Source organism: Calypte anna, chromosome 5A (assembly GCF_003957555.1).
Source record: "Calypte anna isolate BGI_N300 chromosome 5A, bCalAnn1_v1.p, whole genome shotgun sequence".
NCBI classification, from domain to species: domain Eukaryota; kingdom Metazoa; phylum Chordata; class Aves; order Apodiformes; family Trochilidae; genus Calypte; species Calypte anna.
The window spans coordinates 22823834-22840923 of NC_044251.1; the positions used below are offsets into that span (position 1 = coordinate 22823834).

Sequence of the window (17090 nt, forward strand, 5' to 3'; positions counted from 1 at the left end):
AAACTTCCTTAAATTGATCCCAGCTCACTTTTGTAGCAGCTTATTTCACTGACGCAGTGGCAAAACAAAACTATCAATGTAGTATGTGACAAATAATGAAGATTTGTGAAGTGGAGAATATTAGAAAAAGAGAGGAGAAACAAATGAAGCAAGAATGGGTTATTAGCATTGTTTAATCTTTGTTAATTGCTGTGAAGATGGAGAGGATAGATTTGTCCATGGGATTTTGATTACAGTTAACATGGTAATGTATTTATACTAATTTTGTTTCCTGTGAGCCCAAAGAAATTGGGGAGCACCAAAACATAGTTCTAACATAACAAAATTAGTAGTAATTCTTGCCCTGTTATCTGCAGTGATGCTTCAAAATGTATCTGTTAAAGAGTCAGAACGACTCGCCATGTGGAACTGACTCAACTTCTTGCTTTCAGATACATTTTGATAAACTAATGGCTTTTCTTTCTGGTGAGTTATATGATGTGATATCCAGCAGGCAACTGCAGTCTATTTTATTTCTTACAGGCTTTTTCAAGTCTTCTTTTTTTGGTTGTGTACTGGCGCGGTTTTTTTTTTTTTTTTTTGGGGCTTGCCATGAGTTAAGCATTTCTATAATAGAGAACAGACATCATCGAATTTCTGTGTACATATAAAAGAAAAAGAGGGAGTATGGTTAGAATTTTTTGTCCTTAAAAAGGGAAACATATAAATAATTAGAGGGGTTTCTGTTTTACTTTGTTTTGCTTTGTTTTGTTTTATTTGGGATGTTTGTGTTTTTTTCTTTAAAAAAAATATCCCAAGACAGCATTATAAATGTTCTGTTTCTAGCTTCCTGAAGCCATTTTTTAAATACAATAATAACATAAAATTCACCCAAGGCTAGTGCTTTCATATTTGTTTTCACTTTGCTATGCTGCACCTGCATTTTTCAGTAGAACTTGGTCCTGCAACAACCTAAGATTGACACTGTCTTGTAGCTGGGAACTTCCACTTGTCCTCTTGGCTTCCCTATGATGCCAGGGAAGGCAGTGACACAACCGATGCTCAGCCTATTCCCATCTTTATTTTGTTTTATTTTTTCACACAACTCAGTCTTTTTAACTCTCCGCTTGGCAGAAAAATAATCCAAATAATACCAGGTTGTGAAGCATACTATGGGTATCATGAAAGTGAGACAAGAGAGTAATAGGACCATGCTAAAAAGACTTATGTACCTTAATTAATATACCAGTGAATGCATAGGAAAATTTCATTAAAGCTACAGTAACATTTCAAGTCTTAGTTGTTTTAGTTGTGTTTGCCAAATATTTCAATTAAAGGGGGAAACAAGATCTTTATCAGACTCCTCTTGTACATTATTGCCATTTATTTTTCAGTGCAGAAATCACTATTACTTCAATGGCTACAGATTGTAATAACAATGTTTTCAGCTTGTGCTGCCAGTAGAAAAATCAAAGCTTGAGGAGAAATTTGGTAAAACATGATGTTCAGATAAAATTTCAGAGTGCTTTAGATCAAAATTTCCAGACCAAAAATACTTCTTTCCTGACAAAGTCAGAAATCTTATGCTACAGACAGGTACAAAATGGACTTGTAAACATTACTTGCCTTTGAAAATCCTGCTAAGCCTAACAGTTGGTGCATGTAAGTACCAACAGACCTTTGAATGTCTGATGTGTAAAAATATATCATTTGCTGAAAATGTGCTGAAGGTACTCTGCTAAACTACAAGACATTCTTGAAATTTTTATCCAGTTTCTTTTATTGCACCCTACTGCTCCTCCATATGATGGGGGTCCACATGAGCCACTGAAAGCTGAATCTTTTCTTGGGAATAATTGCATCATTGAGAGTAAAAGTTGACCTGTTTATATGTAAAGAAGTCTCCCATATGGTCCTTCTTGATGAAATTTACACCTCCAGAGTTTTAGTTTTTTCAGGTCCTTTTTGCCTCCAAAAACATACATTTAGTTCATTTCATCCATCCATAATAGGAAAAGTAACAGGTTTATAGTGCTCCTCGTTTTGGTTTCCTTGTCTATCTTATTGTCTCCATTTGCAGTGTGTGCAGGAAAGGCTGAATGGTGTCTGCAATACAGTCAGGATCAAAGCACTCATACAGCCCCACTCTTCTCTGGAGCACAAAAGCAATCTGGGCCAGCTTATAAAAATCTTGTGGTGCTGGCTAGATATATTTGCCTTTACACTTCACCAGCCAAGTCAAGATTCTGGCCTGGTGCCAAGATCTGGTACTGAAGTCTATACTTTGTGAAAGGAAAGGTTCCGGATTAACTCGCTTGTATTTTCTAGTGTGTGGGTTTGGATTTTTAAAATTGTAATTACTTTTTTTTTTTTTAATTGGGAAAGCTTGAAGTTGCTTCATCCTGTTTTGTTGACAGGTCTGTCAACACTGTCTGGTATGACAGTGTATTTTACACTTCCTTCTGCAGACGGTCCTTTTAGTTGTTCTGATAATGTGTAACTTCTAAAGCTCTTGGCCTTCCATCTCCCCCAGTTCCATGGTCCAGTAGTGCAAAGACTAATGAACTCACTGCTGCAGCTCTGGGATGTGGTATACATCACTGTGAACTTGCTGGGCCTTAGCCAAGACAAGGGCAGCAAAGTTGCTCAGCAAATCAAAAGCTTCCAGATTTCATATGGACCAGAACCAAATCCCAAGGCCTAAATCTATTAGTTTGGGTTTGGTCCTGGGTCAGAGGGAGTACCTTATAGAGTCCTTATAAGACTTGTTTTGGTATACTCAAAGATAGTTCAAAAGACAGAAAATCATATCTTTTGCGGGTCTTCTTTGCAAGAACTACTTGCAAAGTGTATTGCCACTTAACTCGAAATGTCTGTTAACTTTAAGGCCTAAATCTCAGCATACACTCTGTATCTGGATACTTGCATCTTTTGAAAAGATGTCATAAGGCAATTTCCTCCTTTGAATCCCTTGGATCCCCTCAGGATTTTCCTGGCTAGGTTCAGACACTGTCACAGCCTGGCTACCACTCTGTGACCCTCTTCCAGAAGTGATTTCTGTTGGGATTCCTGCAGATCTCCTTGTGAAGCTGTCACAGGACCTGTCCTGACTGAGGTAGCCTGTAAGCATCCCTGTAGACATGTATGTATGCATAAGGAATTACTCTAACAAGTGGTCTCCATTACAGCTGGGAATCCAAAACCCATCTGTACTTTACACAATGAAAAAGAATCCATTGCAGATTCAGGGATAAAAAATACTTGCTATACATCTTATTTGAGACAAGATTAGATATCCTTAAATCTCTATGTCTCCCAGAATAGCTTAGTCTAAATGATACATGGGGCTTAAAACTGTGGATCTGCTCTGCAGATACATTTACTTAGTCAAGAGCAGTCCCCCTCTTCTCACTATGGAGATGTCACCTGTCCCGAGACACATTTGAAAATCTCTGCTTTCTGTGCCAGAAGCGTGGTGCTTTCTCTGGTATGAATACATGGCTCAAGCATTCAAATTCCTCACAGCTGAAGCCACATTCCTGAATCTGTGCTTTTGAACAGAGCTCTGTGGCTATGTTTTGGTCACTCAGTTTTTCTTAGAGAATGATAGGTTGGTAGGGGAAATATCATTAGTCCTAACTAGGAAGCATGGTCCTACTCCTAACTTGAAGAAAGCAAGCATTTATCTTTCCAGTTAAATGAGGAACACCCCTACAATCTGATCTCATTGAGACTTCAAAGCCTTGAGGATTATAGTTATGTTTTCTTGACAGTAACTGCTGCTGTATCCTCATACATACATCCTTGTTCCCTTTAAGCACATCCTTCATGAACCACATCAATTTTCTTGAAATACCCAGGGAATTTTCATTGCTCTCCTCTGAGAAGCAGCCCCCACAAATCCAGAGCCCAGTTATTCCCAGTCTCTCCCTTTGTCAAACAGGAGGCCTGCCCAGTTTTTCATTCTGTGATCAGGAAAATACCTTTAAAGTTTGGTGAACTCCTCAGAGTAAACAGAGAAGTGGGCTTCCCATCTCACAGGCTGAATGCCTGAAGGAGGGGGATTCATCCATAGGACTTCCCAGGGTCATCATTGATTTGATGGAATTTCCTAGCTACAGTCTTACAGCCAAAACAAAACCAAATGAACCAGTTTTACTAATCAGTCATGCAGGTGACAGAGGAATATATATATATATATATTTATTTATTTATTACATTAGGAACTTATACAGAATTTAATTTTCAGCATATTGGTCTTTTTTCTTATGTAAGCTGTAAAGGCATCACCCATGAGGATATTCTATCTATATATGCACTATATATACAGTGTGTATATATATCTGTATATGTATATGCTAAAGTAATAAATGACCAATATCAGCAGTAGCCCCTGTCATCCAGTCACATGTTTACACAGAAATTCATGCCTTCATCTAGCCCTGGCATCCGCTGGCGTGGACAGATGCATGATATTGTTATTTCTTGGTCAACAAAGCATGTGAATTTTTTCTTTTATTAGAGTTTTTCTCTCTTCTTTTTATTTTTTTCTTTTAATTGATGGTTTCATCTACCAATTAGCCTGGGGTAGGGTGGGCAAGGAGAATAAAAAAATTATACAGGTATATCCATCAATATATACACACAGACCCCGTGTATATATAGATAGATATATGCATTGTATATATTTGAAGAACATTTTCTGTCGTTTCACCTCATCTTGTGCCGCATGAATTTTTGGTGATTGATATTTTAGTTTCTTTTGTATTTCTTTCCCTTTTTTTTGGCTCTTACTGGTGCCATATCGCTATTTTTTAATTTTTTAAATCATTGCTGTATTTTCAATTCATATTTTTGGAGTTCTTCCAACAAAATAATTGTTGAATCATCTCAAAGAAGAGATATAGATCTGCAAACCAATCAAGGCAACAAAATCTTTTCTTGCCATCCTTATGAAATCCACATTCTCAAATATCCCAAGAAAGTTGTGTGCAAAAGAATGAAGTTTACTACCCCTCCTTTCTTTTTTTTTTATTTTATTTTCTCCCCACCTTTTTTAAACTTCTGCAAAGTCACTATCCTGCCTTTTCCCTTTTCCCTCTTTTTTTGAGTTCAGAACAAAAACACCCAGAAGGAAAAAATATCCCTTTACCCCTGCATTCCCCAAGAACAATTACTCTAACAAAGCAAGCCCTACAAACCACAGATGGCATAAAAAGAATTTTATTGCAATGCAGAGTATCTGTCATAACTTTTATTTCTGGGTCAGTGCAAGATCATTTTTGTGGCATGCTGTTAGTTTAGCTTGGTTAACTAACCATGGCCTTCATTAACCAGTGCATGGGCTGTGATGACGCCATCTTGGGTTTCATCAGAGCTACGCATTCAGGCTAACCGAGCAAGTCTGTAGTGTATGATTTGGGGGGATATCATTTCAATTTTAATTTTTAGTTGTATTATAATTTCTTCTTTTTGGAGGAGTTCTGCCAGTACCATCGGCTGCTTCTGGCAGCCTCAGCATTATATATTTACTTTACTTTATGGGGTTTTTTTGCTCTTTTTTATTTCTCAGTAGCAATCTTATGTCTTGTTTGTGTCCATCTGTCTTGTCAGTGTGTCTTGGAGTCCATTGGTCCAGTGTTGTTATGTGATTCTGTTCTCTGTTCGTAAGCTGGTGTTCAGCTCCCTGCCGCTCTGTCGTCCCCTCTCCCCTTTCCTTCCTTCCTTCCCCACCTGCTTCACGGGGGTCCACAAAGGGGCACCAAGCTTTGAATAACATTCTGAGTGGCATCTCGAGGCTTCTAGATGGAAGTCATAAGGTGTCTGTGCAGCTTCACAAAGTTGGCAGCTGGAAAGTTTTCAACCTCTGTTATTGTTTTATTCCTATAAATGGTTTACTGGCATAATACCTGGCTTCTCATACAGCTGTTTTTGAGGGGGTGTTGTTTGTGCGTGCTGACACCTTAGAGCAAGAGCTCCTGTTATCTGTGCTGTAGGTGAGAGGAAGACTTCTCAGGGTGCAAGCTGCTTGTTAAATGGAAAGTACACTGGCCCTTTTATAAAAGGCAGACTTGGGAACTGTGCATATGCAACTGAAATGGTACCTATGAGATGGTATTTCTGAAACTGACAGTTCATAGCTCATTTGTAGGTTATGCTAACAATTTTATTAATGGTGCATCTTCCTGTATGGGTCAGTCTTCTGTCACTACGTGATTTCTACCTTTACTGGTACTGGTAAATGTGCAATGTATGTATAATAATGAGTAAGGCAGAAGAAAACAAGAAGAATTTTCAGGTGTCTGCTTAGACCTGACATGCTATTAAGAAAAACCATCCTTGTACAGTGGTGCATTCCCCACTATCCTTAATTCTGATCCCACTGAATGAACTAGCCATGACAGTGGCACTGAAGGCCGCAGTGTATTAGGATACATCAGAGGATATCTGTGGATCAGCTGACGGTAGTGAAAGAAGAGGCAGCCATTTTCCTTGCACATAATGTTCAGAATTATTTCTGAATACAGTTATTTTGCAGGAATTAGTTCTGCAGGGAAGATGAGATGATGGAAACTGAATTTTTCTCACAAGAGACAGTATAGGGCTTACCTGCTTAAGCAAAGAGTTGCCAGAAGAGGGAAGTGATGGGATATGTTCACGTATCCAACATGGAATTATTCATATAATAATTTAATTTATTCAAGACATGGTTCTTGTGCTTGCAGAGGGATAAAAGAAGATAGCTTTTTTTTCATCATTAAGAACCAATGATTCTATGTTTTGTTCAGTTTTCTTATTTCATGTGTGATCTGAGAAACAATACTGAGTGCTATCAATATATAACAAAATCAATCAATATATAAAGCATCTCAGTTTAGAATTTAGACCTCTATATGTTTTTCACAACTATTAAATCTATCAAATGTAAAACTTTTGTTGTTATTGTTGTTGAGAATTGCCTAAATAAAGCTGCTTATAAAATGCTGCTTATAAAATTATAATACAATCAACAAATTCATGATTTTGTGTAATACTGCCCTCTGCCAGACAGATCATAACAGTCCTGCTAGGAGGCTATCAGCAAAAGAAAAACTTTTTTTAGTTCAAGTGTCAGATGTTATTGGAGCAGAACAATCAGAGTTTTAGCTCCCTCCATCGTGAAGTTCAGGGTAACCTTTGTGTTGGTGGACTGTGATGAGTAAATTAAGTGTCCAGTCATCAGGACAGTAACCTCCAGGCTGTGGCAGAGCTTCTGTGTCCTGCTGAATCGTTGCTTTTGTTCACACTATGAAGCCTCTGCAGTGCCTGTGCCTTGCTGCTGCAGGGAGCAAGAGGCTCTCTCAAGCCTGGGAGATGCCTTGGAAGGTTCTGTTTTACACCACTAGATGTATATATGGATTTCTGGCATTTGAAATAGCTAGTCTGCACTTGTATTTTTGTCTCAGGGCAGACTGCTAGCTCAGCTCTTGTGACACTCATAATTAAGCAAGAGGGAGAACTGCAGGTTGAGTTGTTCAAGTCAAAGATGAAAGGACTGAACTCCAGTGTGTTGCTCCCAGTTCTGCTGTTCCTTCTGTGACTGTGCATCTACCTTGCTCATTTGCCTACTTGTAAGACAGGATGCATTAAATACTTCTTAGCTAAATGAGGTGTAGATGAAGGGAAACAAGAAAATTTACTTAATATTCAATAGACTTTATAGTCAGGTGCAGTACACCAAGATGGGTACTGACAGCTCACTACCAAAGATGTACAAACAAGCTATATCCTATAAGTGTTATGTTATGTTATGTTATGTTATGTTATGTTATGTTATGTTATGTTATGTCCTACTAAGTACAATCTTCACTTGCTGTGGGGAGTAATAGTATTGTTTATTTTATGAAGTAGATGCAACTCCGAATCTGTTAATGCAGAGGGAAGCAAGTGAGGGAAACAAAAGCAAAACATTTTTATGTCAGGAAACATTGGCATGGCATCATTTTCATTAAATATCATGTTTTCCTCTAAAGTTAACACATGCAATGGAATGAACCATGCTCAGGATACATAAATAAATTACATGAGTGGACTACAATAAGCTGATCTTTTATGTCAGCACTTCCATAACTTGAACTTGCAACCTGATCACAATTTTGCTTCAAAATCTCCAGTTTCCCCAGCCCAACTTAGCTGGTCTAAGTTTCCCTAGTTTTGCATTTAAGATCAGGAGGAGATCAGGATCATCCCCGCAGTCTGGCTACCTTGCCCTTGCTCCCTTCCAGTCTTTTTCTAAAGCGTGTTCACTAAACTTGAAGCCATGTGCACTGTCACATTCTGGCAATCCCTCTAGTGCTGTGCCTATGTTATCAAGCTGACACATGTCTAAAATACTAAGATACTGTATTTTCAACCTGCTGGGACTTGCTTTTTGTCCCTGTTAGCTTTGATTTTCAGCTTCATAAAATATATGGGAAAGAAAGAAAAATAGCCAGTGACACATTGAGTGGAAGAGCTAGCACATGACTCAGGAACAGATTTTGTATCAAAGGCAAATGTATATATATTAATCCCTGAAATGTCTATAGCAACTGATGAGTTAGTTTAAACAAGAAGAAACCATCTAATTTCTGGAATATATATAATATCTGTTAGAGGAAAAAAAACATGTTGAGCATTTACAGATACTAGGGACAGGTTTTCTTCTAAAGAATTTTATTGTATATTTATATTGGTCATCATGCCTAAACCTGAAGATGTCTTATGTATTAGAAGGCCAAAGATAGTGATCTCCACATGAAATACAACACCTGGAATGATTATCTTGGTAGAGCAGTATTCTACTTCCATTTTTAACCCAAGAGATCATAAAGATACCCAAGCTTATAATCATGTCAAAAGGGTATTACCTTGCTTTCACTCTGCTTTTCTATTTCAATTCCATTTTATTCATTACAAGAGCTGTAATTAGTGCTTTATTTCTGGCTGTTAACAGCTGGAAAATCTTGGTTCACTCAACTTTCCTTAAATGTTGTGTGAGAAGTTGGAGAAAATGATACTGCAAGTTTTGAAATCAGGGGTAGAAGTAAAAAATAATTAGACTGACTTCATTTGAAATCTGAAATATCCAGTAATTCAACAACATTTTATATTTTGCATTTTCACTGCACTTATAAATATATTATTAAAACATTACAAGAGACACACTCAAGGATTCATTTTTCTACCGCTGTCTCATAAAAACTAAAGTCGTTTGGTCCCATGGGGTGATGTTATAAGGATCATTGACTCCACTTCTGCCATTCAAGAGGAACTACAACTATTTTACAGACAAACATAGAAAATCTCAAAATCAGCTTCTTTTGGAGAAGCAAGACTTCCAACACTTTCGTCTCTTCACTGCTTTCATTCCATTTTGTAACAATAGATGACAGAGGCATCAAAAAGGAGAAAAAAATTGTTCTGTCTGCAGGAGAGCAGAAATGCAAAGCAATTTTAATTTTTGTTAATTTTTTTTTTTTTTAAGATATCAGTAATTTTTTTACCTGGCACTGAAATTATTATGACTGATTTCAGATGCTCATTTTAACAACTTCTCATTTTCACTACTGAAATCTTGAAGGCCTCATAAATTTTACATTTGACAGACAGAAAGAATAAAAATAGCCCTGTAATTAGTTCAGGGTATTTTATAGGGTTTTACATTATACTTTTACTTTCTTTTGCTCACATTTCTCCATGAAGCAACAAGTGTCCTGTGGCGTGCCTGGAGATCTGTATTTCTCCTAGAATTTGTGGTTCTTCTGTATGCTAATTATTTCAGTGTTGAAGCATGGATCACTGGTATATTGCAAAGCTCATGCATGCACATTTTCTCTCTCTCTCTGTTTACATGTCTGTATATTATAAACCCGCTAATCCTATGTTTATATGCTGGCTAAAAGGAACACTCTGGAGAACTGAGAGCAGTAGAATAAGCTTGTTTAGGAGCTTTGCAAGCAAACATAGAGCATATCAGTTGAACCTTGCCTTATCCTCTTTCTCATATCACTATTAAGTTCTGTTAATTCAGGTCTTTGGCTTTTGTATAACTCTGAAAGCTGCTGGTACATCCCGGCATGTTGAGAAAGGTGTTGTGTGAGTGCAGGCTGGAGTGACTCTCAGGTCTGAGATCCAGGGATACTCTGAAACAGAGGGCCCTGGCTCACAGCTGGAATCACAGCAGGGAGGTGCCTTTGACAAGGTTCTGAATTACTTATCACTGCCAGGGAATTAGAGAGCTGTGGGGAGGATTAATGAGGGTTCAACAGCAGAAGAGAAAGTCAAGGGATTTGGCAGTGTAGCAGGAGTGTGTATGTGGCTGAAGAACCCAGACAGCAGAGTGGGTGAGCACTGTGTGCAAAATTATGAACTAATGTTTAGTTTTGTTTTCTGGTAACAGATTTTCAGGTTTGCCTGAAACCCTTTGCTTCACATGCTTAAACATGCCATATAAGTCCAAAGGGAATACAGAGACCAGAACAGCAATTGAAAATATTCACACCCTAGTTCTTTTTTGATGAAAAGTAAAGATTTTGTTCACAGAGTACTGTGGGGACTCTGCCTAGTTTCCTCTGAACTGTCTGTATCAAATTCAAAGAAAGAAAATGTTTTATGACTATAAAAATGTGAATCTCAACATTTGTGTTAAAACACCCTTTTATTTTGAAATTGATGGTTTTTAAAAAGAAATTTTAAAAATTAACATTCTCACATAGTATCTTGTTATAAAAGAAACTAAAGTTTTGTAGTCATAAATACTATGTAGGGCTTTCACTACAGTCATTCCTTTTTTAGTTTCTGAAAGCATGACTAGTAGCCATCACCTTTAACTAGGGAGTTTTTTGCTACTCTTTTTCAGTTTTTGAACTTCCTTTCTCCCCCATTAGGCTCTCTAGAACATTTTACCATACTTTTACCTATAGAAAACATCTGTCACTAGTTCTGTAACAGTTGTGTTAGAAGAATAAAACTTTTTATTACATTTATCAAAGGAGCTGAGCAAGTATATTTCAGTATCTTCAGTTGTTTCATTCATAGCTTTTAATTATATTTTGAATAGCAGTGGTAAAAGTCCAGCCCTGATGCTGTGTGATCTTTCCCACATATGCTGCTTTCCATATCTATCACTTCCATTGGAAAAGAAAAGCAAACAGAAAAATATTTTGGAGAGAGATGGGAAAGAAGATTCCTTCATTATGGCAATATTTTTAGAAACAGCTGGTAAAACAAACTGCAAATGTTGTGCCTGGAGCACCTCTATTCTAATAACTGGATTGATTAAAGATGAAAGCAGTCATTTGTGTGTCTAGCTCACTCTAATAGTAGTAATTCTTCCTCCATATGAGAAGAGTAAGGAAACCTGGTGCTGTAGATTTTTCTTTATCTTACCTTCTCTGAAAAGATATTTATACAGTTCTCTGCAGAAGAATGAGCATTCCAGTGGTGCTTTCTATAGCAAAGACAAAGTGATAGTGTAGGAAAAATTAATGTCATTTATCTATACTTTATTTACTATTGAACTAGTAGATTCATTATTCTTCTGGTGATTTCTGCTTGGTTGTTTGGTTTTTTTTTCTATAACCCAGATGACCTTTCCTTCCTCATTACAAGCTATCAGTTTGCTGCTGGCCTGTCTCTTAGATATCAAGGGTCCAAACACAAGCTGACAATTCAGATAGTTTAAGAAACTTTATAAAGCTTCCAGGCTTGGTGATCCTCATGTAAGAACACTATGAAGCCACAAGGGAACCTTTGAGGTACCCTGAGGAACCTGGACTTTTTTTTTTTTCCATACCAAATTTGCTTAGTTACCATTAAAGGAAATTAATTGGGGATCTGAGCATCAAATGAAGCAACAGTCATTTGTAGTACTTTAAAACAAGAGATCTTTTGAAAAGGCCTAGCTTATGATGATATTTGGAATATCACATTTCTTTTTCCTTAAAATCCCCATAAAAGAATACTGGGGCTTTTGTGTTTTGTTGGGATTTAATCTCTGATGTTAGCTACATGTTCAACATGCTTATGTAATATGAATTTTAGCATTTGGGTCCTAGAGACGACAACCAGTATCTCCAACAGCACTTTATAGACATAATTTTTCTAGCAGCTGAGAGAAGCTTCATGGATATTAGTGCAGCTGAGCACTTGCTTCAGAGATCTAAATTTTAGATTTATATGCTGACAAGAGATAGTTAATCCTTTGTGGACTTGGCCCTTGAGGACTGTCTAAATGGCAAGACTTGAAATAAAACCTTGGAGTCTTAATTCTTCTTTCACTTTCAAAACTCAGTTCATCTTTCCTTCCCTTTTAAACAAAGGTTGCACTTTGATCCTACAGATTTATTAAACCTACTGTCAGATACAGACTCCAGGAGGTCATTTTTCTGGTGATCCAGTCATGTTAGGGCAATGGCAGCTTTTATTGCCGTGTGTCATCTTACATTAATTTTTTTTTTTTTTATTCAAGGGAGGTTTCAGCAAATGCAGAACAAGACAAATGAGCTATCGATGGTGCAGTTCAAGATTTCAGACATCAGCTTAGAGTGATGATCATTATTCCTTGTTGAACAGCAGTTCTTTATCAGTTTTCTCTTTTGTTTTGTCTTGTGCTGTTCTTTTCTGGTAATGAAATGCATAGAACTGTGTAGAGAGACATTGTCAACACATCATTTCAGGGGTAGCAGTGACAAAGATATGTAGAGAGGCATTGTTATCTCTCTGCTCTGTTACAGTGAAGCCTCTGCTTATTCACAGCCTGAGTTCTGAAAGTAGTTGAAAAGCTTAATAAGCATAGGGAACTGGTGCAGAAAAAGAGATTCTCTGCCATAGAGGATTAAGGGATGACAAATGAGGTTTCCTTTTACAAAATCCAGGAAATTTGAGCTTTGAGTCTCTGACTGGAGTCCTGGGAAAGGTGCTGGAAATAGGAATTAAGGGAAATATATTTGTATAGCTGTGTATAAGCATATCCATATATACGTAATAATAGTATATATATATGTGTAGGTGTATATATAGACAAACGTAGGAGTTATTCAGCTACATAAAGATGACAGATTTCAGAGAGCTCTAGGAAATAAGTATGAAAACAGAGTGCTGGTAACATCCTGTACTGGTCTCCAGGAGATGGCCTGCATGTCATATTTCAGGTCTCTGAAATCTACTGTAAGAAAAGATGCACATGCTCTATGTCTCAGTGCTAATGTAAATTTGAAATTATGCATATAAGGATTATTATCAGTGTAAAAGGCTGAAAGAGAGTAGCAAATTCTGCTTTTGAGTTTCTGATGTAGGATAGTTTACCAGAACTGAATATCATATCAGAAAGATTAAATTAGGAAATTCATTGCATGCATGGAAAAAAAAATAATTGTATGCACAAGGAATTCCTGGGACATTACATTTGATAACAGGCTTAAAACGCCAGAGCAGAACTTTTTCACTGCATTCCTTACTTGTTTATAACTCTCTTCCAAATATTTTGTCAAGAGCAGTTATGAACAGGATGTTAATTTTTCTTTTGGAAAAGGAAGCAGTCAGCACTTGGATCTCCACAGCAGTTTGGAATTTGGATGCAAATTACATACTTTCATGGTCAAAAAATTAAAAAAATCATGTGTAGATTCCTGTATGTAAGTATGTGCATGCATAATTGCTAATTACATTACCCATGTGGCTGGAAAACTGGCAGACTGATAAAATGTTGAGTGCCTTCAGTTTTCACTGGGATTAGTGAAAGTATTTAGCAGTTTGTAGGATTAGGGCTGCATTTGTGTAATTATATGTGAAAAAAAAATACTGTATGGAATTATCTAGACCTTAAGTCACAATATAGAAATAAAAATCTATATGTTTAGCATAGAGGCATAGCTTTAGGTAGATCATTTAAAAGCTCAGCTGTAGAATACAACAGTTTGTATTTATGAGGTCTACAATTTTGCTGCATTTCATTACTTTATTCTACATGTTTTGAATACACGAGAAGTGTCTGTTGGTTTTCTGAAATCAGACAGCTTCTCACTTTTACTTACTTTTTTGAGCCCAGCTGGTATTCTTGAAGAGAGCAGAGATGAAACCTTTGTTTTATTTGAAAATATACTCTGTCTTTAAAGTCAGTCATTGCAACTTCCCTAGTTATTTCTGCACTTCATAGTGTTCTGCATCTTATTGGTCTTGTTTGACAGAATACCCAGCCTGATATGTCAGGTGACATGTTGGACCACGGAATGTACTGTTAGTACACTGTTTATCTCAGACTTAAAAAATGTTTTTCAGATACTAAAAATATGCTTGTCAGGTCTTTAGTAAGAGGAACAAATACTGTTGTCTCCAGCTTATAAATATCATAATCAGGGAAGTTAGAAGAATGCTTCCTTGGGTGACTCACTAACAAGATTTACTTGAGAGAAACGCGGAGGAGATTTGAGATGCATGGAGAAAAAAATCTGGGGGGCACACAACAGTTCCTGAGGTGAGAGGAGGAAAAATTACTGCTGAGGTTAAAAGAAGAATTTCACTAACAGAGGGGAGGAAATTCTTCTGAATAAAATTATTTTTTCCATATGAAAATCCGTATCTGTTGAAGCAAAAAGAACAATTTTTCCCAGGGCTATACCTGAATGTTGTAGATGAGTAAACAGTCTTTCCTCAGCCTCACAGGTACATATGTTTGCTTTTAGAGTCCAGTACACTGTCTTTAACGGTTTCCTATCTTGGTCCAATAAGAAAAGCCAAGAAAAACTTTTGAAAATAGGAGACATTCACTTACAGTGAGTCAGGCACCTGAAAGGACTAGAAGTTATGAAAGAGGGTTTCCTTTGCATGCACGTATGTAACATGTAGTAGAAATCAAGCAGTTGATAATTTGGGTTCTGGTAGGCTTCCGTTTTGGTGGGTAACTCAGTGCCATGGACAATTGTGAAAAGAAGCTGCTTTGCATTAAGCACTGAAGAATGCCACAAAAGACAATCATGTATGGTTTAGGCACTGAGAATAATAGGTAAATCTGACGGTTCCTCTACAAGCATAGTGTTGGTCTAGGAGCCTCTCCATGCTTAGTGTTCTTTTGCAAAAGGCAACGAAGGACCCAAACAGGCTGAAGTGTTAATAATGAGCATTTCAAAGGTGATTTTTTTCTTCTAATATCAAAACAGTGCTGTTCATTAATATTCTAATAAACCAGTTAATCTCAGGGCACTAAGGTTTGAATTGAACACCTTTTTAGTTCATTCAGGAATTTCAGAGATGCAAGTTTTGCCAGTAGCAGAATTACCCAAATAAGGTGTTTGTTCTTTTAACGTAATATTTCCAGTTCCATCTCTGTTTTGATTGTCCTTAAAACCAACAATTAGAATAAGAATATGAATGGGAATAATGAATTCTTCAGGAAAAAAAATCTGCATGGAGAATTTTGAGTCTCATGCAGATAAAGGAAATTAGAGTCTATGAGAAAGTAATAGACTTTCATATTAAAATCTAACCATATAATGTTTTACTTCATAGCAGAGGAAAACCTAACATGATAAGATTATTTCAGCTGCTTTTAATTAACTTTCCATCCTATTAGAGTTGATATGCAGTTAACTTTCATTTCACAGGCATTCACGATTGTAATGCTCCTGTGAATTATTAAACCATGAGCCTCACACGTGATGGTGAATAGCTATGCAATGTCATCTTGTAGCTGGCATTCTGACATTGACCCTAAAATTCAAATATAAATCTTTCAGGTAATACAGTAAGCAATCATATAGAAAATACACTTAAGAGTATGGCTAAATAATTCTTTAAACACTGAACGCACAGAAATTTGACCTGTCCTGGTCTATAAACATTAGCAGTTGTTTTTTTAATTGAACTACCCCACATTTGGAAAGTTAGTGCTCTGACAACTCCAGCAAAGAAAGCAAACATTTGTGATAGTGGGATATATGTTATCTTGACGTGTTGTTAACATAAGAAAGAATGGATTTCAATACCACCTAGCATATCAGTGATGTTAGCAGAATTAATCAGCAGCAGAAGCCAGACATCTTGAATGTTTGTTCAAAACTTCCTTAAAGTCTGAATGGACCTGAAGAATTCTGCTAGTGTGCTCCTCAGCTTTATTTATGGACATACTATCTTTACCAGTTCTTCTGAAACACACCAAAAATCATCATCATAGCTATTAAAGTAGTTTGACTTTTGGAATGAGATGTGTTTCTCTTTTAATCCAATCTGTTATGAAAACACAGCAAATACTCTTCCCAACCACTTTCTTGGTTTAATGCAACCTCTGATAAACAGCTTAAGGCTTTGGTTCTGAACAACAATAGAGTTTATTCCAGTCATTCACTATGCTGAAAAAGAGGATTCAAACTTGCCTTCAGCAGCCTTTCACCACTGTAATCCTGAACTTTCAGAAAGAAATCTGCAAAAAGAGCCCCCTCTCGTTTTGCTTCTTCACTTCCCAGCTAATATTAAATTTGCCCTTAAAAACAAACAAATAAGAAGTCCTGCCAAAAATCCATCCCAAAATGCTTGAAGGCATTTTGTCTCTTGTCTTCCAAGTGATAGACAGAACTAGCTCATATGGTGAAAGCTCCAATACAAAGAGCTCCCCTGCAGTGCTCAGAGCTAGATAGTTCATACATTAGTTGGCTCTGTTGTATTTCTGATGCAGTTACAAGTGCTGCCTACTAGGAGAATTGACTTCAAAGCACAGATTAATCGTCACTGCCATTCTTCTCCTGCTTGAGGTCTCAAGAGGATCGTGGTGCATTTAAATATTAGTACAATCAAAATGCAAGAGCATCTCACACCCTCTGAACTGATGTGAGAACAACACTTAACAAAAGGTTGGCGTTTTCTTTTTTTCTTTTCAGAGGAAGAATTGTGGATGTATTTGTTTATGTTTTCTCAATATCAGGATTTTCTACCTCTTCCCACTGGCAATTTGGTAGAACCTATCAGCAGTCTACTTGGTAGTGATCTCATCAGTAACAGTGTCAAGCATAACACTTTTCCTCTACAAGTAACCAGGTATTAAACAAAGCCATAGTGCACCCAACATCAGCTCATTTTGCTGATGGGGAATTTGGTTGGCC

The 17090-nt window shown here is 37.0% G+C and overlaps 1 protein-coding gene across 11 annotated transcripts in view; it reads left to right on the forward strand.

The window, feature by feature from the left end:
- NRXN3 (neurexin 3) overlaps positions 1 to 17090 on the forward strand; it is an 897015-nt gene that overhangs the window by 862410 nt on the left and 17515 nt on the right. The gene's annotated exons all lie outside the window — the stretch shown is intronic.